The sequence below is a fragment of the Ranitomeya variabilis genome, chromosome 3 (genome assembly GCF_051348905.1).
Source record: "Ranitomeya variabilis isolate aRanVar5 chromosome 3, aRanVar5.hap1, whole genome shotgun sequence".
Classification (NCBI taxonomy): domain Eukaryota; kingdom Metazoa; phylum Chordata; class Amphibia; order Anura; family Dendrobatidae; genus Ranitomeya; species Ranitomeya variabilis.
In genome coordinates, this window is record NC_135234.1 from 408621168 (window position 1) to 408630478 (window position 9311).

Sequence of the window (9311 nt, forward strand, 5' to 3'; positions counted from 1 at the left end):
CAGCAAAGGTTCCAGTGTGGTATCTTCACAAAGAGTCCTTCTTTAAGTAAAACCAGTAGGAAGCGCCTTTAATAAGGTGCGAACTATTTACAAGGAAAAGTTTGTATCATGCACGGTCCATGATTACTGCAGTTCTTAAGACTGGTGCAAAAACTTAGAAAAAATAAACAAAACAACAAGGATCCCGGGTCAACAAAGGGATCCATAAGGAGTTAACCCTGGACGGGTTTAGCAGCAACAGTAAACAAACAGTTAAAGGAAAGAACTATTTACATTCTCTTCAAGCAGTCATGCTTACTCTTTTGGCGCAGCAGGTGGTTTCCTCCCGGGCCTCACCAGACCAACGGGTCGCGCTGGTGATCCAGGAAGTGGTTCTGGTCCCAGCAACGACAGGATCCCTCGCCGTCCCAGCAACGACAGGATCCCTCGCCGCGATGCTCTTTTCGCCGAGGATCCTGCACGCCCCCAGGGTACATGGTGGGTCCGGGTTCTCCGCTGCTCCGCTGGGTCAGGTTCCATTGCCTTTTCGGCAGGAGGCTCATCTTCAGATGTTGCAGTGGCAGCCTGGAGCGCGACGCACCGCTGGACACCCCGCGCCATCCAGCCAGCCTCGCCGGTTGCCCTCCTCCACCTAGTATAAGTGACAGCATCACCGGGCTCCAGGTCGCGAGCAAACCCTCTCCCGCAGGGCTCGACCTCCTCCCGGTCCACGTGGACTTGTAGCGGCTCCCCGATCTCCTGTATAACCCCTCTTCCATATCGGGGGTTGAAGGAGACCACCACACCCCAGTGGGACGATGAGACCTCCGCAACAGTGGTCAAATCAATCTGGGCTGCCGGTTGCGGTCGGTCCCGCCATGCAGCCATCAAGCGCCGCAGGTGCTCAGCCTCCGGCAGGATCTTCATGCCCGGGGCCTGCAGCGTACTTTCAGCCGCGGCCGGGTGGGAAGGAACAGGGGACACCGGAGATAGGTGGACTTCTGTGGGCCAACCTAGCCGAGCAAGCACGCGAGCATCGGCCTCCACGCGTCGCGCTATCTGGCGAGCCTCGGCTGCAGCTACACACTCCTCTGATGGAGGCAAGGGGGGTCGGCCCATCGGTAGCTCCGTGAGGGTCAGTTCCCGCAATGCTGGTGCCTCTGGGGCTGTGTCAGGCGGTGCAGCCTCAGGCTGGATCGGGTCAGTCGCCCGCGGGATTCTCGGTGTCGCCATCTTTTCTCTTCCTTCGGTATCCTCTTCCCGCGGTCTCTTTCGTGGGCGGCCCCGTCTCCATGGTCTCCACCCTCCAAACAGGATTAGGAGGTGGACCTCGGCTGTTGACGGACACGTCCTCAGGACCAAGAAATGTTTAGACTGGGCGGCCATTGTTCTTCGCGCTCTCTAGCTTGTCTACGCCTACTCCACGCCCCTCTTCTCTTCCGGCGCTCTCCTCAGCGCTGCAATGGCGGCGGATTTTGGCGGCAAGTGGCGTAGCACGCAGTCTTTGTAATAAAATACAGTCCAAGCACAACAAATCACAGTTCCAAGGCACACATGACCTGATTCCTCAGGCTTAAGTAGATCCTGTTCGTGACGCCAAGTTGGAGCGGCCCCACACCACCGCAGGGCCTAGGGTACCCGGAGCCGGGCCTCTAGGTCTCAGTCCTGGGGTTGTCACGGTGGCTGGACCCGGTCCGTGGCCCTGTCTGTCAGTGGGGGACGTCCGGTGAAATAAGTGGTGGTGTAACGGTGCAGTTGTGGGGTGCAAGTTGCGATAAATAACAAGGACACCAGGTTGCAGTCTCTTTACCTCTTTACTGAAGATCTCTGAGTCCTCAATCCAGAATACGGCTCACCAGGCTGCGCAAGTCTGGCCGGTCCAATGGCACTTCCAGAGTTCTCTTCACAGGAGGAAATCTGTGCCTTCCCCCTAGCGCTATGTGTTGTAGTCCTTCCCTGCTGTGCTTACGGAAAGTACCCCACAACTGTTGTGTCTGTTTCTGATGTTCCCTCACAACTCGATTAGATGATGTTCTGCTAATCCTCCGTCTCTCCCTGAGGTTCGGGTAGGAACGGCAACCGTTTGACGGGTAGGCCTGGAGTTCTTCCGGGACCCTAGAGACGCCCCTCTCCCACAATTGCCTCCCAAGACTTCATAGGTGATTTGAGTTAGACAGCCCGCCTGAGACTGACTGTCCTGCCGCTGTTTGGAGTATTGCTTGAAGCTGAATGTTATTCTAGTCCCTCGGCGTTCCGGCCACCGGTAGTGCGCCTCAGTAGGATGTTGCTTCGGTCTTACAGCACGACTCCTACTGGTATTTCTCCTTTGCGTGATCCCGTTTCTCACTCAGCACAATCTATCTCTCTTCTAATCCTTTCTTGGGCACCGCCGCTACCCGGAGCAGGCACGGTCCCGTTACGTTCGTTCTCGTTGCCAAGCCTCTGTCAGGATCCCACCCCAGACAGAGACCCTACTGTATCTTCCCCTACAACACCCTCTGCCACAAGGTGTTGCTTGGTTCCAACCCAGTCAGCTTTCTGATCTAACTTCCTGCCTAACCCCCAGTTTACCCACTATGGTGGGGAGTGGCCTAATGAATAGCACCCTTAGCTCCCCCCGGAGGCCCGGCTGTGAAATGTATTGGTGTCTGTGATACCTGATCAGATGAACTCCTTCAGTGCTATCGGACGCACCATAGCTCCCCATAGCGGCGGAGCCACAGTACTGCAACGACCAGGACTCTGGGGCGCTGCACCTCCATATAGCATGATGCACCCCATAGTCTTCAATATAGTATAATGCACTCCCCATAATCCCCCATATAGTAAAATGCCTTAGTCCGCCATACAGTATAATGCACTTCCCATAGTACTCCATACGGTATAATGCACTTCCCTTAGTCCTCCACACAGATTAATGCACTGCCCATAGTCCTCCATACAATATAATGCACTCTCCATAGTCCTCAATACAGTAAAATGCACTCCCCATAGTCTACCATACAGTATAATGCACTCCCCATAAACTCCATACAGTATAATAATGCACTCCTCATACAGTTAGATAGTTACATAGTTACATAAGTTGAAAAAAGTCCAAGGTCCATCAAGTTCAACCTTGCTCCACCATTTTTATTTTGTCACTAAATTAACTATAACCTGCAATGTTATGTGTATTGAGGAAATCATCCAACCCTTTTTTAAAAGCTGCTATAGTGTCTGCCATTATTACCTCTTGTGGTAGGACATTCCACATTTTTACTGTTCTAACTGTAAAAAATCCTTTCCTATTTCCTTTCCTATCCGGAATCGCCTTTCTGCCACCCATAATGCCTACCCCCGGTCCTTAGTATGGCCCTTGCAATTAATAAGTCATGAGCCAGTCCTTTGTACTGACCACACATATATTTATACATGTAAATGAGATCCCCTCTGAGGCGTCTTCTTACTAAGCTAAACAAGCCCAACTTTTTCAACCTGTCATCATATGAGAGGCCTTCCATTCCTTGTAATATTCTAATTGCCCACCTTTGAACTGCCTGTAATTTCTGAATGTCTTTTTTAAATGTGGGGCCAAAAACTGGATCCCATATTCTAGATGTGGCCTCACAAGCGATTTATTCATAGTACTTCACACAATATAATGTACCCCCTTAGTCCTCCATATAGTATAATACACCCCTAATCATCCATATAGTATAATGCACTCTGAATAGTCCTCAATATAGTATAATAACCCCCATAGTCCTCCATATAGCATAATGCACCCCATAGTCTTCCATACAGTATAATGCACGTCCCATAGTCTCCCATTCAGTATAATGCACTCCCCAGAGTGCTCCATACAGTATAATAATGCACTTCTCATAGTACTTCATACAGTATAATGCACTTCCCTTAGTCTTCTTTATAGTATAATGCACCCTTTTTAGTCCTCCATAGTCCATACAGTATAATGCACTCCCCATAGTCTTCCATATGGTATGATGCACTTCCCATAATCATCCATACAGTATAATGCACCTTTCATAGTCCTTCATACAATATAATGCACTCACCATAGTCCTTCATACAGTATAATGAACACCTCAGAGTTCCCATATATATGGTATAATGCACCCCATAGTCCTTTATAAAGTAAAATGCACACTATAGTCCTCCTTATAATATAATGCACACAGAGTCCTCCATATAGTAAAATGCACACCATAGTACTCCATATAGTAATGCACTCTCTACAGTCCTCCATACAGTGAAATGCACTCCCCGTAGTCCTCCAAACAGTAAAATGCACTCCCCATTTTCCTCCATATATTATAATGCACTCCCTCCAGTACTCCATATAATATAATGAACCCCATAGTCCTCCATTTAGCATAATGCACACTGCATAATCCTCCCTATGGTATAATGCACTATAATGCACTTCCCATAGTCCTCCATATAGTATAATGCCTTCCCAATAGTCCTCCATATAGCATAATGAACTCCGATAGTCCTCCGTATAGTATAACACACCTCATAGACCTTTGTACAGCCTAATGCACTCCCAATAGTCCTCCATACAGTATAAACCACTCCCCATAGTCCTCCATTTAGCATAATGCACTCTTCATAGTCCTTCCTACAGTATAATGCAATTCCAATAGTCCTCCATACAGTATAATGAACTCCCATAGTCCTCCATATAGAATAATGCACCTCCCATAGTCCTCCATACAGCATAATAATGCACTCGCCATAGTCCTCCATACAGTATATATGTGCAAAAAATGAAATTTACCTCCTGTGGGTGATGGTGCCAGCCCCCACAGGAGGTAAATTTCATTTTTTGCACTATTCTCACCACCCGTACAGGATTGTTAGCTACTATTGTAGAGATTGATTATACCTTGGGGAGGTTTTCCTCACAGCTACTTAGCTTGTTTGAGGAACAATTATTGGGGATTTTTTTGACATGTGCAGCCTCTTATGATTATAGATGTGGTTTTTGGTGCTTTTTTGGTTACCCACTCTTTTAACTTTTGTGTGTGGTTTTTCTATGTACTTTTGTGAAATACAATAAAGGTTTATACTTTTTTAAATTTATGGTTCAGGTACATATGTGTTTATCGGAGCAGTATAATACACTCACCATAGTCCGCCATACCGTATAATGCACCTCCCATAGTCCTCCATACAGTATTATGCACTCCCCATAGTCCTCCATACAGTATAATAATTCACTTACCATAGTCCTCCATATAGTATAATACACTCCCCATAGTCTTCCATATAGTATAATGCACCCTCCATAGTCCTTCTTATAGTATAATTCACTCCCCATAGTCCTCAATATAGTATAATACAATTTCAATAGTCCTTTATACAGTAAAATGCACTCCCCATAGTCCTCCATAAAGTATAGTGCGCTCCCTTTAGTCCTCTATGCAGCATATTGCACCCCCATAGAGTCCTTCTTATAGTATAGTGTACACCCAATAGTCCTCCATATAGTTTAATGCACTCCCAATAGTCCTCCAGCCAGTATAATGCACTCCCTGTAGTCCTCCATATAGAATAAGGAACTCCCCATAGTCCTCCACATAGTATAATTCATTTTCATAGTCCTCCATACAGTACAGTACACTCTAATAGTCCTCTATACAGTATAATGCACTTCCCATATTCTTCCACATGGTAAAATTCACTCCTCATATTCCTCCATACAGTCCTCCATGCACTCACCATATTCCTCCATATAGTATATTAATGCACTCATTATAGTCCACCATGCAGTATAATGCCCTTCCCATAGTCCTCCATATAGAATAATGCACTCCTTATAGTCTTCCATATAATATAATACACTCCCTATAGTCCTCCATACAGTATAATACACCCCATAATCCTCCATATAGTATAACGCACTCCCCTTAGTCCTCTATACAGCATATTGCACCCCCATAGTCCTACTTATATTATAGTGCACTCCCCATAGTCCTCCATATAGTATAATGCACTCTCAATAGTCCTCCATACAGTATAATGCACTTCCTATCATCCTCCATACAGTATAATGCACTCTCCATAATCCAAAGTATAATGTACTCCCCAAAGTCCTTCACATAGTATAATGCACTCCCCATAGTGTTCCATATAGCATAATGCACCCCCATAGTCCTTCATATAGTATAATGCACTCCCAATAGTCCTCCATACAGCATAATGCACTTCCCATCATCCTCCATACAGGCCAATGCACTCTCCATAATCCTCTATATAGTATAATGAACTCCCAATAGTCCTCCATACAGTATAATGCACTCCCCATAGTCCTCCATATAGGATAATACACTCCTCAATGCACTTCCCATAGTCCTCCATATAGTATAATGCACCCCCATAGTCCTCCATACAGTATAATGTAGTCCCCATGGTCCTCCATACAGTATAATAATACACTCCTCATAGTCCTCCATGTAGTATAATGCACCTCTCATAGTACTCCATACAGTATATTGCACTCCCCAAAGACCTCCACACAGTATTCGGGCGACCACAATAAAAAAATACAGCACCCACCGCTCTTCTTCATTCTCACACTGCTCCGGGCTACATATCTTAGCAGAGTAAGAGCCATGTAGTGATGTTGTTGTGTCCACGGCACTGAGACTTCAGACGCTGAAGAAAAATGATGGAGAAGGAACCATCATCTGATGCTCCCTCTTCGATAAAGGGGGGATGAGGGGTCCCAGTGCCGGCGCTGACATCGGGGTTCTCCGGCTCTCGGGCCCCATAGCAGCCATGTGGTGACTGATATGTGCATGTACAGTGTACAGTATATATATATGTTTTTGCTGCATGTATAGTACTGTAGTTGTAGTGTCACAAATAGGGTCCAACTGTAAGCGACATTTATGTCTAATGTCTGCGTTTTACAACAGGGTCTGTTTACACTGTGTTTCTGCAGTGTGCCTTAGGCTCCTTTAATAAAAAAAAGAATAGTCAATTTAAGAAAAAAAACACAAATGGAATTCATTTGAACTCTGTTTGTATCATTGCTGTCTATGGCCCCCATTGGGGATTTTTCGGAATCCTGTTTTAGGGGGATTCAGGCAAAACCCCCGGACACTCTGCAGAAACACAGTGTGATTATGGCTTAACCCCTTTCCAGGGTGTATGGAGGACTATGGGGAGTGCATTATACTGTATGATGGTATGGAGAACTATGGGATTATTTTATATGGAGGTCTATGGGGTGCATTATACTATATGCAGGACTATAAAGGGGTGCATTATACTGTATAGAGGATTACGGGCAGTGCATTATACTGTACAGAGAAATATTGGGAGTGCATTTTACTGTATGGAGGACTGTCTGACTCCCTTGTGGGCTCCGGCACTGAGCCCACATCTTTTCTGGCACATGTCAGCTGTTTTGAATAACAAACATGCTCTCCATGCATGTATTGTGACTGTCACACAGCCACGACCTATGCAGCTGCCGAGCCAAACAGCTGATCAGCCAGAGTGATCCAGGAAGCCTGGTTCCCTCTGCAGCTTATTTGGTATGCGCTATAGCTTGCCGAATAAGCAGGTACGCTCATCTATAGTGTTGATAACCTTAGTTCGTATCCTCCCTCATCACAAAAATACACATTACCTGATCTGTTTCATCCAATATGAATCCAAGTTTATATAGCTTTGAGTTGGACATTCTGCACAAAATAATGATATGGTCAAAATATTCACTTGTCCAATAATTCTTCACACAGTATAGAAACTCCAATTAGATAACGCAGCAAATAACAGAAATACCTTTTAGGTGAGTAGTTGGAGGGTTTGATACTGGCAGGGCATGTGATGTGGGCGCTAAGTTTTTGGGGTGCCGCTCTGTCTTGATAGAAAAAAAGCACACAACAATCAAGCCATTCTACAACTCTAATTTCTATGTTGTAAAAGATATGCAGTAAAAATAGGGTGATTTAAATCTATACAGCCATGGTCAAAAGTGTTGGCCCCCTTGAAATTGTTTAAAAAATGAAGTTTTTCACTCATTATTGCAATTAAATTTGTTTTGTTATACACATGTTTATTTTGTTTGTGTGTGTTAGAACAACACAAAAAAAAACAGAAAAAAAGCAAACTGGACATCATTTCAGACAAAACTCCCAAAATGGGCCAGGCAAAATTGTTGGCACCTTTCCAAAATTGTGGATAAACAACTTTGTTTCAAGCATGTGATGCTTATTCATAGGCACCTGTGGCAAGTAATAGGTGTGGGCAATATGAAAATTGCACCTGAAGTGGTGTTTCTATGTGTGCCCCGCTAATCATAGAGAACTGAAAGAGGAGAAGAAACTATCTGAGGACTTGAGAATCAAAATTGTTGAACAATATCAATAATCTCAATGTTACATGTCCATCTCCAAAGATCTTGATGTTCCTTTGTCCACAGTGCGCAACATAATCAAGAAGTTTACAACTCGTGGCATTGTAGCTAATCTCACTGGATGGGACGGCAGAGAAACATTGATGAAAGGTGGCAATCCAGGATAGTCTACATTGTGGATAAGCAGCCCTAATCAAGTTCCAAAAAAATTCAAGCTTTCCTGAAGGCTCAGGGAGGTATCTGTGTTAGCCCAAATGATCCATTGACATTTGAATGAATGAAACGCTATGTCAGGTGACCCAGAAAGACACCACTACTGACACAAAGACATAAAAAACTAGACTGAAGTTTGCCAAAACGTACATGAGTATGCCAAAATCCTTGTGGGAAAATGTCAGATGAGACCAAGATAGAGCTTTTTGGTAAAGCTCATTATTTTACTGTTTACAGAAAACAGTATGAGACTCACAAAGAAATGAACACAGTACCTGCAGTCAAATATATGGTGGATATTCAAAGATGTTTTGGGGTTGTTTTGCTGCCTCTGGCACTTGGTGCTTTGACTGTCTGCAATGCATCATGAAATTTGAAGATTACAAAAGGATTTTGGGTCGCAAGGAAGTGCCCAGGGTCAGAAAGTTTGGTTGATATCCTAGGTCAAGGGATTTTTGACTATGTGCAAAGCATCGTGAAATATGTGTCACTGGGTTACTGCAACAGAGAGGAGCCAGAAGACCGCAGCGTCTGATTGCTTCTACTCCTGCACTGAAAAGAAGCATTTCATCTTCTTTTTAAATCGTGTTAATTTCTTTTGGCAGAACAGCAGTTAATCAGTCATTTTTTTTAAGCTCTGGGACTCTGAACTCTCAGCTGAGCTCGGTTAGCCACTCCTTTCCCCTTTATAAACTGGGTCCTGATTGAAACACATCGTCAGATCCAGCTTATGCTGAATGGCTTG